The sequence below is a fragment of the Sinohyriopsis cumingii genome, chromosome 15 (genome assembly GCF_028554795.1).
Source record: "Sinohyriopsis cumingii isolate HCF-2022 chromosome 15, ASM2855479v2, whole genome shotgun sequence".
NCBI classification, from domain to species: domain Eukaryota; kingdom Metazoa; phylum Mollusca; class Bivalvia; order Unionida; family Unionidae; genus Sinohyriopsis; species Sinohyriopsis cumingii.
The window spans coordinates 93,955,414-93,977,668 of record NC_142975.1 but is presented as its reverse complement, the minus strand read 5'-3'; the positions used below and the strand labels follow the sequence as shown (position 1 = coordinate 93,977,668).

Genomic DNA, 22,255 nt, shown 5'->3' with positions numbered 1-22,255 from the left:
TCCAATTAGCATGGAATATGTCTGGATCAGGTCCGTTTTGTTTTCCCGGTAAGGTAATAACAACGCACAGTTTTCGGAGGTCATCGTGAGAAACTCCGAAATATCCTTCATGACAAAGGCAGAAACCGCAACAAATCAATAGCAGAAGCCATGACATGGTACTAAATCTCATTTTAGTCCTTAAACTAAAATGACTTCGTAGTTGACAACAGCAAGCTCAGACAGATCTCCTGAAGATACTTGTAATTATCCCAATTTCCACTTTAGTAGCATATCCAGCACCTAAAATTAAATGCACATTTTGTAGGTAACATCTTTAAAAAACTGGAGAACAAATAAAAGTAATGTAACTATTCCATGCGTGATATTATGCATATTTGACATTCTATGATTTACATCCAAAATTGGAGATAATCAACCTTCTGTATTACGTTCGTATGTATGTCTGAATTATGAGAGCGACATTTGTGTGTGGTTCATTTTCATAACCGAAGCGATTCTGGAAATGAACGGCATGAGTAACATATAAAAATTCTGTGCGAAGCGTGCTTTATTGCCTAGTTGACTTGCTACATTCCCCCGAGCCCCGTTAATATTAATACTCAAACATGTCCATTTAGGTACAGGTTTGTAGATTAATCAATTAAAGAGCTTGACTACGTGCACAGACCAAGCATCAAAAAAGAAGATTGGACAACCGAAATGTTACAATAAGTGCTTTTAATTTTACGTTTTAAGCAGCACCAACGAGCTCAATTTCGCCAAGAATGTTTGCTATGTTCAAATTAAAATCAAGACATCTATTAGATGGAGTTTAATAAGGTATCACACACACACACACACACACACACACACACACACACACACAACAATGTAATTCGGCCTACTGCTGAAACTATTTTGTTTGATTTTTGTCGGAGTAGAAATAATATCAGGAAAATGTACACAGGTGTTTATTTATCATATATTGTGCAGAGTGAGTAGCGTTCTACATTATGAAAGTAAGGCGAAATTTTAATGAAGCAAACATTTTACATTGTTATCGTACATAATTAAGTATTTCTGTCTAATGCATTTTACATACGTAAGTGCGATTGTTCAATAACTATGATCATAAAATATCTCACTAACTTCACAAATAAATAAGACATGAGACTGAAAAGCACCCTAAGATCAGTTATATTTGACTCAGAAGAAATGTTAATGAGTATAAGAACATTACAAATATTGACCGAAAATTTGAGGTGGTTCACCTAAATATGGTTCTTGCTTTGAAACAAATCAGAAGAGAAAACTTCATGTGATATTATTTTGCTGTCCTTACAATATATTTATATTTATTTCGATGTGTCATTGCATTACATGGAAATGGTATTTCTTCGCAAAATACCGTATTTGTTTTTATCTATATAGGATTGATGTCTGTAAGAATATACATACATTAACACATACTATGTTATCTGCACAGACATATACGCATATATTGAATATACGTATACGTTACTGCATTTGCATGGGAAAATATGACCGAGTTATTGGGATGGAAATACGGAACGACCTTGGGAGTGGAGTATATCAATCCCACAAAACGAGTTCATATGTTATTGTTCTACCTAAGGACTAATTATATGAACCCAACTACAATACAAGAAATAATGTAACTGAATGTATGCCGTATTCCAAACTAAATTCACAATCGCAGACTCGCCATTACACAGCAACATTATATATGCTCACGTAACTCCGCCCACATAAATTTGAACTTAGTCGCGCTAGACAACTCTTTTGAAAGAAAATGGCGTGTTTAGTTATAATTGAAATTTGAATGAATGTGCATTGTAACAATTTTCTCATTTGATCCGGAGGGAATAGATTTTGGTATTTTTGTACATTGTTCATTCTACGAAATGTCGTGATTATTGACTGGATTTATAAGTGACAACTCCAGATGAAATACATCAGAATGAACAAAAAAAGGAGAAGCGTGTTGACATCTGCTAATTTGTTTTTGTTTCTGTCATATAATGTTTGAATTGATAATGTGGGGAAAATATAGTATTTCAATTTTAATTATCCAAACGAAGACATGGAATGTCATGCTCATATCATTTTGAGTGAAGTAAGGACGATGTAATTGCACTTGGAAGTTATTCGAAATTATAGTACAATTACAGTACAATTTCGAAATGAGCAATTATAATTGAGAATCTATGACATGCCTCAACTAAGAATGCCTATTGTCAGGACATTTAGGATGTAGAACTAACTGTAAAGATAGTTTTAATACCTTGTCAATTGCATATTATTTGTACAGACCCTGTTCGGTGTCTACTGCATAGCATATCTAAATCCGAAACATTGTATCAACAAAGTTAACGCGGATTGTGACAAAGCAGCTGGTATGTGGCATTCCACGAAACATCTGCTTTAGTTCATTCAGAAACAAATTTACTCAAACAAAACGGAAAGTACTTACTACACTAGGTTACATAATTTGTTTACATATTAAAAGTGATGGCGTATGCGTCCATTGTTTGTTTACAATAGAAAGTAGTTCCTTTATGCACGTAATACAATATGAATTGTACGCGAGTTCAATATCGTAAAATATTGCATGATTCTGACGGTGTAAAATTAACAGAGAAACAAAATGAGCATGTAATAAATATATGTATTACAGTAAGCAATTTCTGAGGCCAAGGTTAGGTTGCTTCCCTCGGAATCGGATACAGTCAGAACGATCTGCTGACTTGTCTGCAATAAAACGTGTACAACTGAGTCTGAGACAGATTTGTCTTCTTGCTTAATATCGCCGCCTCCACAAAATACTGGATGAAGGTTTACCTTGCACTGAATGACAACGAAAAATTGTCTTTGTGTGTTTCATTGTGTAATTTTTTATGGGAATGTTCGGTCAGCGTTTGTTTTAATATACACGTCTTTTAAATGACGTTTCTGCATGCTTTGCATTGTTCGAAGGCAGGTTTCTTTTGAAAATACCCCCATTGAAGTCACAATCTACTTAGCAATGGGCTCAAATGATTCATATTCTAGACACGTTACAGTCTGATTTCAACGGTACTATTAGTTGTTTTAGTGTCTCTTTTGCTTTATCCTTTATTGTTATTCTTACTTCATATGTGACAACTTCCAGCAGTGTGCTGATAGTTCCGATAGTTGAGACGATGAGACAGTTCTTTCGATCTTAATTGGAATGTTCATTAGTCAGAGAATATATGCAAGATTCTCAATGTTTGTGTGGAAGAGCGTGTTTATAATGCATTGTCTACAGTGATGAATGGATGTAAGAAGGCGTTGCTACTACCTGGTTATATTATAACATATATTTGTATTAGATTATTTTATATTACGTGTTTAGGCTCGAATAAAAAGTAACACAAACAAAATAATATATTTCCCATGACAAATTCTGTAAAAATGAAAAAATATTAACTTCCCTGTTTAAAGAATCAAATCCAAATATAATCCAAGAATAATCTACGAAATTTTGTATAAAAGTTCTAATAATAATATGTTCTAACGATTTCAAGTTAGATTCCCGACAAAGAATCCAAGATGGAACCTGTAGTGTTGAAGTCTACAGTTCCTTACTGAAACAAGAAATATTATTCCGGTTTGGGAAATCTGAATTAACTTTTGTTGTCTTTGTTCAAGAATCTCAGATAAGCACACGTATTTTCCCAGAAAAAAGAATTAATCCTTTTGAATCCAAGTAATTTGAAATAACTCCAAATGACACAACACATTCCAGTGGAAAGAAAAAGAGCTACTATGCTTACTTCTGTAAAACGATTGTTTAAAACTTGAATTGTACGCCCCGGATAAGGGTCTTGTGGTCATATTTACATATAAAAAAACATCATGTAGTCCCTGTATTTCCTTGATAAGACCCAATCATTTTACTCTAAGAAATAAAATAAAAAAATTGTTTGCATCTTAAATAGTAGTCCCATAATGACCTCTACAAGAACCAATCATTTTAAAATAAAAATAGGACGTGTTTACGTGGTTGCTAATAATTGTGAATCAGTGTAAGAATCTAGGTCAACACCTAATATTTACTAAAACAGTCATGCGCATACTAAAAACACGTAAAACGTTCCTAACAAAAAGAACTAATGAAAGTAAAACAAAAATAAAAAGATGTTAAATTTCCAAAGAATTAAATTAGACGTCATAACAATTAACTTTTGGAGAGCTTTTGTTATCGTTTTCAAAGCAAATATAATTTGTGTTACAAATATTCATTTTGAATTTGTAAGAGCGAAGATATTCATTTGGACATTTTGCATGAATACGTCCAATGTTTATTTTCTACTACGCCAATCTAACTAAATGTCGTCATGGAAACACAACTTTTGAAGTAATTTGTATGGACCAATAGCTAAGAGTCCCTCATAAAAAACTTTGAGATATGAGGGATAATATTTGTCATCATGGACAATCAGATATTCAGACATGGTGTTAACCCTTATCATATAAGATATTATGTCAGAGGGACGTCATTGAAATAAGACTGTAATAACGTAGAAGTTCACTGATGTTTCTATTAAGCGGAAAGTCGTTTGCATCTTGCAGAGAAGAGGAAGAGCGCTTGTGTATGAAATTATATGTGTAACTGTAATAAAAACACAATAGCACAATCAACAAAGAAGACAACAACAATGAACAATGCATTACAAATGACTGAACGACATTCTGTATACTGAGAAATGACAAAAAATGAACAATTTTACTTCGATCTAACTTTCCTCATCCATTTTTATAACAAGGTTGAGTAATGTGAAATCAACGGCATTTTGTTGTATCCATTATCGCTGGAAACAGTTTGTTACGAATGAATCTAAAATAACATACCGCAGATGTAAATTTTGATGGATATACCTCAAAGTCAAGCTAATATAAAACGGAAGCAAAACACATACCTATAACAGTCACGATTTCGCACACATCCAGAAAAAGTTTTTAATTTCATCAAATTGAAATTGATACTATCCAAGATGAATAAGCATTCCAAAACAGTGGAATATCATTTTGTTAAAATTTCACCAACGAAAATACTTTCTGAGAAATATTTACATAGGAGATCATTTTCCGGATGAGCTGCGTGGCAAATGTTTTCAACGGCTTCCACTAATATTGTTAGCGCAACATGTCTGCATACAAGTAACAGTGTTGCACTGTTTTAATTAGTTCGTGAGGGTATGGCCGAATATTCTTCATTTTTGACTGTGCTTCAATATTGGAATACTAGTAAAAGATGTCGATTAATATTTCGTTTCACATGTTTGATTTTATATGGATACGCGTTGAGCATTGAAACAGGGATAATAAGTAACAAGTAGTCAATATATTTAAAGCCTTTATTTACTATTTTTGAAATAGTTTTACATTCAAATTGTTGATCCCATTAATAAACGTAATTGCAAAAGGGTGAATTAAATCATAAAAGGCATAATGCTGAAGAAATAAAAGATGCCACCAGTAACTTCGATTCATGTGTAAGCCACAGAGGAAAGATTCTAGAGCACAGTGTTAATTGTGACCTAGACATATATGTCACAGTTTTTGACTTTCGGAGAAAGGCTGTAGCACAGTGATATACATCCAATCAACTATTTTCATCGCATTATCATGAACACGGGCACTGAAATTACCCGAAAAAAAAAACGGGCAAATAAGTATGCATATACTTGGGAACATAAAGTTATTATAGCTATCGGCTTTAAATAGATGACATATTACATACATAGATACAAAATCTGATTATGTGAAATAAAGGTCTTAGTGACTTTCTCTAGGCCTGAGATTGTAGTATTCATGAATATACAAATATGTTCACGAATATTGATGATTCTAGCTTAAACAATAAGTAACATTTCAACTTATTCAGTACACAAGTTATTAAAATAGGTAATATTGACAACTTCTAATAATACAACTTTAAAACTTGAAGGATCCCCCCACAGTATTAATTATTATTATGTGATTAATGTAAGACGAATGAAAAGTTTATACGTGTTCGTGAGGTAAACGCTTAAGCGAAAACCGTCAACGGTGAAACCAAATTTAAATTACCTGTTTTGTTATAACTGCAACGTACTAACAGAGGTACATGTAATAACTATGTATTACGGTTTTTAGACTTGCACACTGTCTCAGACAATTATCAAAATAGAAAATGTAACCGAAGCTGGTGACTCGTAAAATATATGTCGGAACTAACCCAGACTGTTACCAAGGTGCAGTATTGATACAATTTTAATAGCATTAATAAAAATCATATATTATAAAGAGAGCTATTTAAAGGGTTATATTACTTATTAAAACACATATTCTTCAGAGTACGACACATCTCTATTTAACATTACATGATGTTATAAATGTTTGTTTCTGGTTAGTAATTTTATATGTTTGATAGTGCTCATCATCATCTTTATTTCCTTCCATGGAAGATTACATGATATAAGAATAAATCATCTGAATACAATCAATAAATATTTATAAAAAATAAAAAAGTTATATATACAATTTCTTACACATTATCAGTCAACAAAGTGTTCGTCAATTGCATAAGATGCAAGTTTCAGAACCTTTTCACAGATTTGTATAATACAGTCTAAACGGAAAAGAAATACAAGAAAACTGATTTATTCGACTGTTAATTTAGCTACGATTTGTGTATACGTTGAAACAAATGCCTTGGATATAAAGAATAATAATATAACCAAAATAATAGAACCACCAACAAAAATGAGATAAATCTAATATATAGTTCTTATATATATAGCCAGATCAAGAAAATATGGACTGAGGAAAAATATTTCTTTGGCTAACTAGAGATGAAGTATTTTGAAGATACTTTAAAAAAATTACTAGTATATCACTTTAGGTATAGCAAAGTTGATACGCAAAAAAATCATTCGATATTGAACTGAAAAAGAAATAAAGAGATAGAAATTAACTGCAAACATAACAGCTCAACATGGTACCGATCAGACAGAAAGCCTACTATACACAACATATAAAATAGCAAAGAGCTATACAAAGAAATACAAATTGCATTATAGGTATCAAGATCAGATGTGGTAGATCATCTTTTCCGACTTGAAAGAAAAAACCAACAACATTGCATTGTAGAAACCTTGGTATATCTTATACATAAACAACCATATTTGTCTTTTTATATGTTCCGGCTGCCAAAACAAGAGGTCACGAGTTTAAAACTCGTAGTGGCATTCGCAATATATTTTTTAATTACCTTTTTATATGTATCTTCAAACTTCTTGTAAACTCTGTCTCTCCCAGTTTATTGATATATATGTTTATTTATTTTATTTCCCCTCTTACGACGGGCAATCAGCCTAGTCATATATAAACACCCACATTTGTCTTCATGTGAAATCCAGGCTGCCAAACAAGAAGTCGCGAATTCGAAACTTGCGGCGGCATTGCAATTCTTTTAAAACTTTATTTGTAATTTAGTGTTCAAACTTTCTTTTAATGTCGCTGATCCCAATTATTTTACTTTTTGTTTATTCCCGTCATAGGACGGGCAATTGACCTAGTAAATTAATACCGAGTGGTCCTGTTCACCGAAACACAGAAGGGGGCGGGGAATGCTGGTTGGGGTTGGTGTTTTTCCAGAAAGGGCAGTCAGACATACCTCTTCCAGTAGAAGAGAGGGGCCCTAATATAGGAGCTGCACGGCTTCCCCGACAGAAATGGGAGGAAAGAAACATTGTGAATGACAACTTAACAAAGAGAAAAGGAAAATCATAAGCTCAGGTACCCGAGTGGTGAAAGATGATCAGCTATAAAATCACAAACTACTCTCATCTCGCTCACTTCGGGTGACTCAAATCTCGGGCTCAGCGAAAGTGTATATTTGAGAAAGGTTGCGAGCAATTTCCAGTTGTTCAGTGGAGCTTCCCTTGGGTTTACCGGGTTTTTCCATCACCGTTAATACTGGCCGCCATGTTTAGCCAATCATGTGCTGAAAATGACGTTAAGCCCGCCACCAACAACGACAAGAATAGGTACATTGCAGATAGTAGCATTAATTAATAAGAACGCTATATACAGGAAACAAAGAAACAATAGAAGTGCCCCTTTCAGTAAGAAATGATGGTGTTATGCTAATGCTACTTGCTAACGCACAGTAGTACGGGTCAAACCACAGAGGATCGTATCGTTCCTTACAATTTATCTGTCATACATGTTCTATATAATAACTACAAGGGAAGGGAGGGCACTTCTTTCCCTTCTCGCCCGACTAATTTAAGAAGAAACGCTGCTATCGCAAGCTATATTTCGCGTAGCGTAATACATTTGGTTCGGATGTTTCGCTCAGGCATTCGACTTTGTATGCGTGTGCACAGTTTGGCTTGCTATTATACCTTTAAGAAATGCCATACCTTCTTCCCACGCTACTGCTTTATATGGCCATGATCGCGCCCGCTTAATATGCAAGAATTCTGCCTTCTCATTGGCCAACTTAAAATAAGTTATAAATAAACGCAGGACGTTATTTTCGTTTAACCAATGAGATGACAATATTCCATTCAGTGGATTTCACGTAGTAATATATTGTAATTAAGAGTCGTACTATAAACGTGGAAATGTATATGAAGACAGACGTGAACAATTATTTATATTCCTATTATTGTTATTGTTTTAATATCAATATGGAGATGCATTTAATGTTGTGTTCATAATTATTTGTTAGGAATCATTATTTTGAATTACTTATTATCATATGACAGTATGGACTAAAGAAGCAGGTTGGGATTATTTTGAACTCATTCAAACCGCTACGGTGGCATAGTGGTAGAGCGTCCGCCTAGGATACGGAAGGTTTCAGGTTGAGTGGGGATAGCAAGTCCAACTTTCTACCAACTGAGCTACCGCGATTCCCTGTTTTTCTAGAAAAGGTTTGCAAATTGTAAATTGCCTGGTTTAAACAAAAGGCCTGGAATATAATAACTGTCGACCTCTTTGTTAGTCAAGCATATTTTATCATCCCTCCATTACCTCTCAGTCCCTCCCACCTATTATACATCCAGTCCTGCGTTGTCCTCCCACACACTAAAATTGAAATATGTACCATGTACAGCACATTTTGAAAAGAAAAAAAAATGCTGAAACATGTTAAAGTATATATTGCATCTAGACTGTTTTAAAGATAGATAGATAGATAGATCGTTCTGAAAGTGTTTGCATATTTTCCTGCTAGACCTTTGTGATTTTTTAATAAGAGTGAGCAAACGAAGTCAAAAATGTATCTGTGCATTTCATTGAGAGTGAACAAATATATGACAGATATTTTCATAATTGTTTCGACAAATCTGTGGAGTTTTCGTTAGAATTATATGGAGGAAAACGGATAAAGAATAAATCTCACAAAAACCAAACCAAAAGAGAGCGATTTATGCAGAACGGAACAGGGTTCTAAATTTGCTGCACACGAATCAAACCCGAAATACATCAAAATGTGTGGAGTCTGGTTTAATATCTTAAACCTACAGTATAGTTGACAAATTAATGTTAAATTAGTTGAAATAAAATTTACAGATTGTTTTGTTTTCTTCTCATATCTTACCTAAGGTTTGGACTTGATCTTTTGGGTACACACCATCTGCTGATATGAAAAGGAATTAGACCAATTACTGAATCTACATTTCTTAATTTCTCTCTTAGGACACGGTTTGCATGAATTCGTTTTCTATTTGAGATGGAGAGTGGAATATAAGGAAATGGTCGGAAATGTGACATACCTTTCAACTTTGGTGGTACTTCTGCACTTATACCGAATTGATTTTGGGGGATTTTAAAATTCAATATTTTTTTCGGGGTCTTGAACACTGATTCTTCGAAGAAATATATGGAATTTTACGTTGAATCAACGTGCCGTTCCCTATCATTGATATACAATGTCTTTTGCAAGTTTACTGTGCTAGAGAAGCCTTCATATTGTTCAATAGGTTGTCCTCCTATAATCTCAAGTGCGAGATCATTTAAAACTTAAAATGGCCTTCATCATAACCACCCAATATTGAATTTAAGAAAACATATCCATCGTAAAGTCCACCAACGCATCGAATCAGATAAACAACAATGACAACCACAACAACACAAACAAAGAAACAAAGTGATTTAACGTGCGTTAATGTTCGGGGTGCCTTTCATCATTAATTCTTGCATTATGTATGAGAGAAACTTTTATTACGTCAAAATATCATACCACTCAGACGTGATCTCCGATTTGCAACTTTGAAAAATGTAGAAATGGTTGGAAGGGTTTTCAGCAGAGTTTAGACATCAGTGGAGGTAACCTCATTGTGTGTAAATTTCTAATAATCAACCATTCTTACGTTACGAATGTTGTTGATTAACACACTTGGACAATGTGTTTCTCATGTTATACACTACACCAACGTTAAAGCTTTGACCAAAATATAATGTGGCGGGGGAGGTCGGCGTTGAGAGAGGGTGTTGGATTAGATGTTCTATATAAACTTTACTATAAAACAATCCAGTGGGTAAACTGGAAGAGCTTCCGTCACGGTGATGGCGTTGGAAGGTTTTGTGTTGGGGATACCTGATTATAAAACTCGATTATACCTAAACTCTAGGTATCCAATCACGTTTCACTACACCCCAACCAAACCGGAGCAGACACAAATGGCCATTTTACCAGTATCAAATATATCTGGGTAAAACGTAATAAAATTATATGCAATGTTTGTCTTGATGTCTAGGTACTTCTATACAGAAATATTATCCATTGGATATGGTCACTAGTGCAGATATTTTGGAAGTTATATTGTCTCTACCATCCGAAAATAATAGTTGTATCGATATGTTTCTTTCTAACAATATTTATGTATAGACTATTGTTTTGCTCATTAATCTTTATTTTCTCTAAAAGAGATTTTGCATAAGGCATCGAGTTAGTTATATTACAAAAAGTAACATAGTTACATGAAAATTTGTTTCCTGTATACAACATTTACACAGCACCTCCATGCACAATTTTAAAAAAATAAAATTAGGCACAAGTCGTTTCCCTTTATACATGTAGCTACGTAAGTGTATTTTCCAGCATACTCAGGTGCCCCCAGTAGTCTAAAGTGCTAACCATTATGGATCACTGCAATATCGCCTCTGTCTGCGTGTGTTCGAGTCTCGGGTTCGGTCAATGTAGGTATGTGAGAAAGCTTGCCAGTAGCATCTCGTGGGTCTGTGATTCTTTCTGGGTTCTTCCTCCCCATTAATACTAGCTGCCATGTATAGCCTCTCTTGTGCTGAAAAATGGTGTCACACTCTACAACAACAACAAAAACAACAACAACAAACATACTCCGATGGTTACTTGCATTTTGGCAATCGAAATGATGCAATACGACTATCGGTGAGTGACCCTGGATACATTTCACCAGGGATCCGAAAACTGAATAAATTGACTTCTTATAAATGGACATTAAACTGAAATTATAAATATCATTTAAGATTGAATATATTATATATGTATAACAACAACATATTGTTGTTCTTGTTATTGCTACTCACGTCAAAATTAAGAGTCATATTTTTAAAAGTTATCTGGCTTGTTAGGACTCATTGGTCTTAAAATAAGTAACATAAAGAAGCAAAACCAACACAAGAAGAACGCGCGGAAAGGAATAATACCTTCTCATTGGCCAACTGAAAATCAATTATAAATAAATACAGGACATCATTTTATTTTAACCAATGAGAGGACAGTATGGCATTCGGCGGGATCTCACATATCAAGCGGGCGCGATCATGGCCATGTAGAGCAGTAGCGTGGGAAAATGATTTGACATTCCATAAAGATATAATATTAAGTCAAACGTTTGATAGGGATACAGAGTCGACTGCCTGAGCTAAATATCGGTACCAAATTTATTTAGCTACGCAAAGCTTGAAGTTAACAGAGTTTATTCTTAAATAGGTCGGGCGAGCGAGGATACAATTGTCCTCCCTTGTAGCTATTATACAGTACATATATGACAGGTCCATTCTAAGCAAAGATACGAGCCCCTGTGGTGAAAATGAAATGTCCCCCTGCAACGATATTTTTGTCATCTTCATGCGCATGCAATGCTGTATATACACCGTGCCCAACGAATCAGGTGCAAGTTCCTAAGTCAAATCTATACAAATACTAAATTTACATCAACATTATAGTGTCACTTTCTTCGCTAAAACTTTACATTTAAGTATTAATTATACTCTGTTAAAACTAATATACCTTATGTTATGGTCACCCATTTCTGGACTGGTCCATAGTTCTGCATATAATTAGTACCGCGAATCCAATATAAGTGTATACCGGCCAATCGACATAATGTCAGGCGGTATAAATTGAATTTAAGTTTTGATTGTGACTGGAAATTATAGATTCAGTTTGGATCTAATTTGGTTGTGCTTCAACAAAAAGAAAACGTCTTATCTAAAAGCAGTTTTATGACTTTACTTTTGATTTCATGTATCTTGTAGTGAGAAGTGATAGGTTCGCATATTAGGACGTGTGTGTGCGTGTGTGTGTGTGTGTGATTGGGATTTTTAACGTAGCTTTAACAATCATTGAGTCATATCGCAACGATGTCTGTTTGTTTAGCACTGAAGAATCATAACGCGGACATGTAACATGACGTCCCACCCAGTCACATTATCCTGACAACATGCCGACCAGTCCTAACAATAACCTCGTAAGGCTGAGCGTATGACAAAGCAGCCTTTGTACCATTCTTATGTCTTTGATATGACTCGGACGGGGTTCGAACCAACGACCTTCCGCATCCGAGGCGGATGTTCTAACCACTAGGCCACTGTAGTGGTTGCAGAGTCGGATTTACAAACCTGAGAGTCTCAGAAGCTTGATCTTCATGTATCATGATACGTTCGGTGCTACATCATAATGTTGGGTTTGCTTCATTACAAAAAGAACTTACTTTTATATATAAAAAAAGTTTTACATTGGGTTTTCTGAGGATTCGGCAGTTGTGCTTAATATTTTTGGTGGGATATACAGCTGAATTTGTAACTATCAGTTCGTGTGCATGATAGCATATATGCATATTGTCTTGATTTATTATATGGTTCTTTTAGGCTTCGTTAAATTATGGAAGGGTACATTTGCTTAGCTTTTAGACCTTTGTAGAAAAATACTAATCTTGTTTTCAATCTACATCTTTATAATGGTTTCCAAGACAACTTATCCAATATCAAGGTCATACTTCCTTGCCTCAGTCATAATTGGATGTAACAAACCTGGCTGCTCGTTTTCTGGATTCTTTTCAATTTCATCTCCTAAACCCTGGGAATACATGTCCCGTACTGTACAAGTGTATTACAAAATAGGTCTAGCTAAACCTTTGTTAGCGAGTTCTTTCGCATTTTATGGGCAAGATGACAAGATACGTCTTTATTGGCGTAAAGTTCGAGTAAAATTTGAGGGGTCCATTTCAGACTACAAGTACTTGTGAGCATGAAATATTTTGTTTGATTGAGGTTTCCTAACATATTATCTTCTAGTAAATACGAGATAGTTGTTTTATGTCATTTCTTTCTTGTCAATAAGCATATGCTGCATTTTTAAGAATCGCATTTGACATTTTCGAACCCATCGTCCAGCATTGTTAATGACAGTTGCAATATTCATGTATTAGGCTCGGTTTTGATTAATCTTTAGCATATACAGTCATCTGCGAATAGTAGACGTTCTTAGTTAATTTCAATTAGGATGTCAGTGCTGTTAGTAGAAGAGTGTTCCTTACGCTACTCTAGAAGCTACGTTGTACTAGTGTTATGTATATTTCCTTTGCATTGTTTGTTAGGTTTTATTTTTTTATATATTTAATTTTATGTTATTGTAAAGTAACATTGCATATTGGACATAACCTTGTCCAAAATCAAGTTTATTTTCTACGTTACCTGAATTGTTTGTTTTTTTAAATTTTATTTTGTAAACAACTAACACGAAGCTATAATATTCCCTATATGTATGGGTTATTATCAGGCTCATTATTGATAGAAGCAAATATGTGTATTTGGGTCTGGGTCTATGTTATTCGCATTCTTCTACAATTTACCTAGTATTGTCCAAGTTTTATATTATAATTTTAGTAACAAACATTCTTATAATAAACAAGATTATTTTGTACTCATTCAGAATTTTTGGGTAGGTTATTTTGCATTAGGCAATGTTTTATTTTTTTTCCGTTTTTTTCTTGGTTTAATTGTGAACGGAGGTTAAGTAGGTGACTATACAATCTTATCACTGGAAAGATTATTCACTCCTGCTAAAAAATCAATTTGTATTATTGTTGCGTCCATTTTTCATTTGGATTTTTTGTCGTCAAATTATTTAATTAAATGATTCTTTTCTCTGAAAATGCAGAGTGCTCACAAAAAATCATATTTTTAGATAGAGACATTCATTAGGATTTAAAGTGAAATAAAACCTGTACTTTTATTACTGTGTTTCAAATAAAGACTGTTAACACATCATCAAGATACAGGTCATCACAGGAATACCAACATCATCAGTAATGGACTTTTGGATTTCTACTAAGTTTATTCATAATTTTAAATTATTAGGCATTGTGTCTATAATTATAGAATTATTTGGGGATTTAATTTCTAATACCTTAAGTTCTTTTTTAATTGTCACTTTGTATTCAAGGCAAATGAATTATTTGTAACATTTTACTACGCTTGTTGATTTTCACTTTTTTCTGTTACTTGTTTTCAGAGTATAGACTCGTAACACCAGCCGGTTTTGGGACCATTAGTCACTACATATTTTTCTCGGAAACTTAAAAAGCGCCTATTCAGCGTTGAGCTTTGTTTGCAATTCCACAACTCATGGGGGATATGTCAAAAGTTTTTTCAAAGTAAAAAATACAAGTTGTCTACTTGGTCACCTCTATCCACATATTTAGCCCCATCATTAATAAATTAGCAAGGTGTGTTTCGAACTGTGCGATTTCCGTAATGCATCATGTTTATCATATAGTTACCCAAGTGCTTTATGATTAGAACATACAATATGTTCTAGCTCTTTGCAAAGAACACTGGTGAGTGACATCGGACGGTAATTATTGGCCATTGCGTGATTACCTTTTTTCAGTAGTGGCCATGCCATTTATTTGCCAGATATCAATCCTTGGGATGTTGTAAATGTCAAGTGATTGTTAATAGGTGTTTAAGTACTTGTCTCAACTCAGAAGATAGTGCCTTAAGTACTTTTTGATTTTATCATCTGCTCCTAAAGAGTTTGATATGTTTAAACCATATAGCAACTTTTTTAGTCCCACACATGTCATTACTGTTTTACTCGTTTTGCTACCTTCGGGAATATACAAGTGATGTGATGTGATTTGGATTTTTAACGTAGCTTTAACAAATTTTCAGTCATAGCGCTACGATGTCTGCAATGTGGCAGGTTATAGTGATGTCTAGCACTGGGGCATCATGCCGCAGACATGTAGCATGATGTCCCACCCAGTCACATTATCCTGACACCGGGCCGACCAGTCCTAACACTAACCTCTTAATGCTGAGCGCCAAGCGAGGCAGCTGTTAGTACCGTTTTTGTAAGTCTTTGGTATGACTCGGCCGGGGATCGAACCCACGACCTTCCGCATCCCAGGCGGACGCTCTAACCACTAGGCCACCGGAGCGGTTCGAGAATATACAAGCTGAAGCCATATTACTATAGTAGTTAAAACAATGCAGAACTGTTTGTTCATTGTATGGGTTTCTGCTAGTCTGGTGTCTGTCTTTGGAGAATGACTGTCACGTGGGTCTTGTTTTTCTGTTGATGAATTTCCGGCAAGATTTAAAATCTAATGTTAGGCTTCCACTCATGTTGTTGATGGAGTTGTGTGAAATTTCAATTTTAAACACATACACACACACGCATACACACACAAAATCATTCAGCTCTTACCCGTTTCCATTTTATTCTAAATATTTGATTGCTTTAGAGTTCATATATGGGTCACCCTAGAGACAGATGAGAAGTTTGTTTTAAAAATTACGGCATACTGTAGGTTTACATAAAAAGCACTCTAGAGACAAACTGGAATATAACATTGTGTTTCTGCAATTTAACATTTTGGAAATGATAATGTTATTTTTTTTAAAAAATCCAATAGGCACATTTACAATCTAATTACCTGTTTTGTTTTTAGTGCGATACACGCGTACCATAATCCTGCAACCGCTTTTTGATCACTATCCAAAAAGACAGGCTACATTCCGGCAATCTCAATAAGATCAGATCTCCGCTATCCAACGTGAAGATATGATGACTACCCTTTAAGGGTCATGTTCTGGTGACCTTTAAATTTGCCAATGTAAGTGCAGCTTTAAAAAATCTGACAGTGAAGCAAATCGTTCCGTACACATTTATATTCTTCATCCACACTGTTCAGACTCCAAAAGTAAAGAGAAACAACTTCATCTGACTGGCTGATAAAATTACCGATTATGAAAATAAAATGTTACCACAACACGATCCCTAAGTTGTCGCTGTCAGATCTTCACGTACAACAGTGGATATCTGATTTTAATCAATCCAGCAACTGCTTTTGGATAACCGTTCAAGCACACATCCCTGCTATCCTGCAAAAATTTTTATGCCTACGTACTATACTTACACAAACACAGTAGAATAATAATAGAGGATTTGATTGATGTTGATCTATAATTTAAATTTGTTTTTGTATTCAAGACTGAAAATTGCAGTGATTATCTTTAGTTGAAAATTCGCACGTTCATAGGTTAAATATTACGATATTATGAACGTATATTCCATAGTATCTATAAATAGATGCTGACACACGTGTTTACTGTTACTAATAATATAATTAGTAAATATATTGACAAGTTTTGGGTCGCTTCCCACTGGACAGGTTGGTTAGGTGGGTTCTTAGAATAGATGTTATTTCCTATTTGATAGATTAGATCACGTGAACAGGTATTTTGAAATGTTAAAATAAGTAGTCAGATCTGTACATTGAGTTATATTGAGACAAATAGTCGTAATATACTCTTGAAGGTTCGTATAAGAAGATAACTGAGCAATTCAATTCATTCCTGTTTTGTATTATAATTTCATATGTTAAAATGAGTTTGCAAACGAATTCTATGTTGTCTTTAGCTATTATTTAAGAAGAAAAACAGTTGTTTGGATTATTCAGTGGCATAGGACGGGTACATTAGTTATTATTGCTAAAGAATAAAGACAGTTATTAAGTAAGTTTATTTGTCTGAGGTCAAGGTCTTATTCATGTATAGGAAAAATACATTTGCTGGATCAAATGAACCCCATTCAGATTATATGGAGAATTATAAGCCATTTATATCAAAGGGTTCTATATCACTTATTGGTGATTGGGTCAATCCTATGCCAATACAAATGTTAAGGGAAGCAGGAGCTTCTTGCAATATTTTATTATCAGGTACTCTACCTTTGTCTGACAAATCTTCTTCTGATCAAAGTGTTCTTGTTTAGGGAGTAGAGTGCGCTTTTCTTTGAATTCCACTCCGTAACGTTAATTTGTCTGAATACACAGATTCAGAACCAACTACTATCAGCGCTGTTAGTTCCTCGCTCATTGAAGTTTTAATTTAGTGATAGACAGCGACGTCGCTGGAGATAAGGCTGTGATTAATGCACTTGTAACTGTCAATCCTAGTTTGGATAAAAAAATCCGATCATATTGAAAACGAAATCCCTTATGTATACCCTGCTTGTGCAGTTACTAAAGCTATGGTAAAAGCGCTCTTGAGAAAGATGTTTTCAGGAACTTATTCCTTTGGCTGACATATATGCAGTTGTCAGACGTTTAATGAGGAAAACTTTGCTCCTGTTACTGATCAATAAAATGGTACTGATCTGTGTGATCATATTTTAACTTTGCATTCTCTTATTTCGAATCAGGCTGGCAAATGACATTCACTGGTCGTCGAAAAGGAATAATATCCTGATATCTCCTGTTTGTTTCTGAGGTTTATTAGTGACGCACATTCTGCAGATGTAACAACTTGATTGTTTTGAAAAATGGGGTTGTTATGCTAAAATCGAGACCACCTGAGGCACCAGCTGGTGAAGAGTAGTCAGTGAGCTATCAAACTGTTGCTCTTATGCCATATAGACAGAAACGTCATAGTTTAGCTTATGAAACTATCTTAGCTTATCATTTAGGAGTCGATGGCACATATCAGAAGTTCTGGCATCATTTTTACATCTTTTAACATCATGTTTTGCAAGTATTGTAGATCTTGTCTAATTTGTCAATGGATGGTTTCAGTTCTTTAGACTTGTAACAGTTACTGATACAGGTGACAACCCTCTACCCTTTGTCCACATACCTTATGAAACCACACATGTATGCATGTGAACTGTGGATTATAATCCATGAAAGTTACTAACATGCATCCATGCAAGAGGATAGTCAACATCAACATAGCGCTCTTACCACTCTACTTGAAAACCATGTCTTCGTGATTGTGACATGATAAATACAATGAACTGCGCTTGTTTTTGGTATTTATTCACTTGTTATTTAAAAGGAAATTATTTGACTTGTACTCTCTGTAAATCCATAAACCCATTGTGTCGTGCATGTGCACCAAGTTGCCAGTGGTTTTCCATTTCTACCAATACTAACTCAAAATCGAACATGCTAGTTATTTGATCCCAATAGCCATCGAGTAGAATTGTACTGAAAAACTTTGTGCTGCCATAAAAAGTTTGGAATAGACTCATATTCCAGAATGCAGCCATAATTAAATAATTTTACCAGCACCATCTGTGACACTTGCTCTGACAATTCCACTGGGTGTAGCTATAAAAGTCAATGTGGATGAGATTCATACCAAACTCAGACCACAAATAGCATGTTACACATTTTAAGTTTACCAGTTCGATCTTCAAAATTCACAATCTCACCTGGGTCAATCTCAGTAGCAATTGGCTGCTATACTCAGCCAAATCTGCCTTGACGGAAAATCTGCCGATTTTCTTCAGTACAACATCTGTATAATGTTAAGTAAACTTTAACGTAATTTCAATACACATTTGCTGAATGTTCAAATGCATGGGATTCTTTAAGATCAACATGATCACATATTGGCCCATCTGACAGAGATTGCAACAGCAGAGTTGATATAAATGATGGCTGTCAGTCTGGGCTATCACCATGATTTCTTGTTCAATGGGTTAAATAATCAACAATTTTAGCGGTGGTACAAGCCAATGCAAGTCAAACTATAAAATATGTTACGGTATTATTACGTATGTTACTCAATGCAGTATAGGTCCCTTTGTCAAATCTAGGTTAACAATCCTATTTTTATTATTTGTGGAATCCTCCATTCATGTTAACCCGCATAAAGGCACCTGACAAATGTTTAATTTTACCATTGCTAACATCACTGAAATATCTGCGATGAATGGAAATATCCTACTGAACGTTTGCATTTATTGATACTGGTATATAAAGGAAGTCTTTCTCGAACTATAAATTCCATCAATTTTGTTTAAGTTTCTTTACTCTATCAGGATCATAAACTGTAATCGCTTCAACCGTGACTGTTACTTCATCAACATATGTGTTTCCTCAACAGTGTTAACGTCACAGATTATTTATATTGACATATATCTTAGCGAATCTTTGTCCGAGTGCACAATAATGCTCACGAACAGATCCACAAGGTCGGAAAAGCTGGTTATGTGATTTAACTCGAATGCCGCAGTTAAGACACCTATACCCACATGTTATGCAAGCAAATGTAATTTACAGTATGCATAAGGGCAAGTTATGCTTAATAGTTAACATTTTCCAAGGCCAACCCCTCTAGAGTCATTACACACCAATGCCATCATACTTTATATATTTATAAATTGTATTCTAACATTAATAATCGTATGTGTTTTCATAAAAATCATCATTTATGATTCTAATTGTTGCGAGTATTTTGAAGACCATATGTATATTCTGGCAAGTTTTCTCACATACCCACATTGGCCAATCCTGTGACTTGAACCCATGAAATGAAACTTGGCATTGATCAGTAACGGTGACCCATTTAGACCAGTTGGTCACCCTTAGCCTCTAATTTATTTTGAATGATTGTGTATGTACAGGCGTATGTGCTCCTCAGCATGTACATATGGTCTTCAAAATACTCGCAGTGGACAGTATTTAAGTTTATGGCCATATGCTGTAAAATACACCGCTCTGAAATTAATTTGCACGCCTGTGGTAGTGCATTTTACAAACATTTGTACACTAGTCCACATCAACCAAGGATAAACTTCAAATATAATTTTGTGTCTTAACATAATTTTCTTTAATTCAGTATCAGATCAAATCATTGCATGCCGATTATTATGATCACAATGTTATATGCCAAAACGTAAATGACCACCGTTTGTACAATTACATCTGATGTTCTGCTTGTATATTGACACTATAGGTTTTCTCTTTGCATGTAAATATATCCACAAAACTTGTAACACTGCATCATTTGATTACATTCATCATCGTCAAAAAAGTTTCATACACATGTAAGGTCGTTGCTTGAAATTCAATATATTAATGCTAAAGACACATCTCTCTGATTAATTCATTCTTGATACCCATCACTCTTAGGTTACTATATTCAGTTAATGTTTTTAGTGTCATCACTATCATCATCATTGCAGTATTTTATTCATTTTTGGGTTGTCTAAATGTTAAATACTTCAGTCGTTTCCATTACAGTATCAAAGGACTTTCCATGACTTTTTCCTCCCAAATCATTTTACCGATAAATCATTGATACTCCAAGACAATGTTTAAGTTGAATACATTATATATATATGTCCAGGATATGTCTTTAGCAAGTCTCTGACTAATCGTTATGATACATTTAGGTGAAACAGTAATTTATTCTTTAGGTGGCGCTCTACAGTTTCGTATTTTGCATAGGGTTAGGATTTTAAAGAAAAAGAATTTCCCCGGCTTTCCTCACTGGTTATACTGGCTATTTAAAACAAGACCTTGTGTATCTTAGGTATAATTCAAAGAACCTTTAATTTCCTTTATTTTGGTGTATGATTGATGGGTATACTATGGGTTATAGAGTATACAGCTTGGCCTTACTTCAAATGTGCACCTTTCAAAAAAAATGCTAGCTCTACTTTGTCATTTTCACTTCCTGAACTTCAGAGGTAAATTGTATAAAAAAGAGCCGATAACTTTTTTTACATTTTATATATTTGGTAATTCATTCATTGCACTTTCAGAAGCTGGTATTGTCTAGTCTGGCAAAATTCATTTTCCCTATTTTAATAGCTGCTATGTATAGTGTACTTTAGACTAATTCAGACTGATTTTTTAACACAAGGAAGCAGTCATTTTAGTTAGCAGTGTGCTTAAATCATGTAACATTTCCAAAAGTACAATATCGAAAAGAAATATCATCCACATTACATCAATGTAACATAGAGGTATGCAAACATTCTCTCCATTGTGCATGTTTTAAATGCGAACTACTTCACCTTACATACGTCATTCTCTCAAAAGTACATATTATCTGGTGAGCGCCACCTTAGCTGTAGCAGTGTGCATAATTCACTGATCTGACAAAATAAAACCACAATTGGATATGTCAATAAATTATTTCAAAATACTATAATATCAATATGTGACTTTTTGCCATATATATATATATATACATATATATATATATATATATATATATATATATATATATATATATATATATATATATATATATATATATATATATATATATATATATATATATATATATATATATATATATATATTGTCTAATATAAAAACATCCTCTGCTGCAATTTGAATAAAATAATTTCAAACTAACTCTGCCGCAGAAAATAAAATAATTGTAGTGGTGATCAATATTCCTATTGATGCATTTACACAATAATTTGTAGTATAGCCACAATCAATAATATAGACCTGTTTGAAAACTTTGGAGGGGGAAAGAATTTGCTAGCCAGTTGTTTCCCCCGGCGAAACGCTCAGAGGGGGAAACATTTGACTACTATAACTGTACTTTGAAGTTGTTGTGCTAATGCATAATTTCGACAAATGGATCATAGTTTCTTTCAGGCAAATTATATATGACCTTTTGTGAACAGATCAGACACATAACTTACAAA

At 34.2% G+C, this 22,255-nt stretch overlaps 1 non-coding gene across 1 annotated transcript; it reads right to left on the bottom strand.

The window, feature by feature from the left end:
- Positions 1-15,661: 15,661 nt before the first annotated feature.
- Trnap-ggg (transfer RNA proline (anticodon GGG)) lies at positions 15,662-15,734 on the bottom strand. The gene has a single exon. It is a non-coding gene; the product is annotated as a tRNA-Pro (tRNA).
- Positions 15,735-22,255: the final 6,521 nt, after the last annotated feature.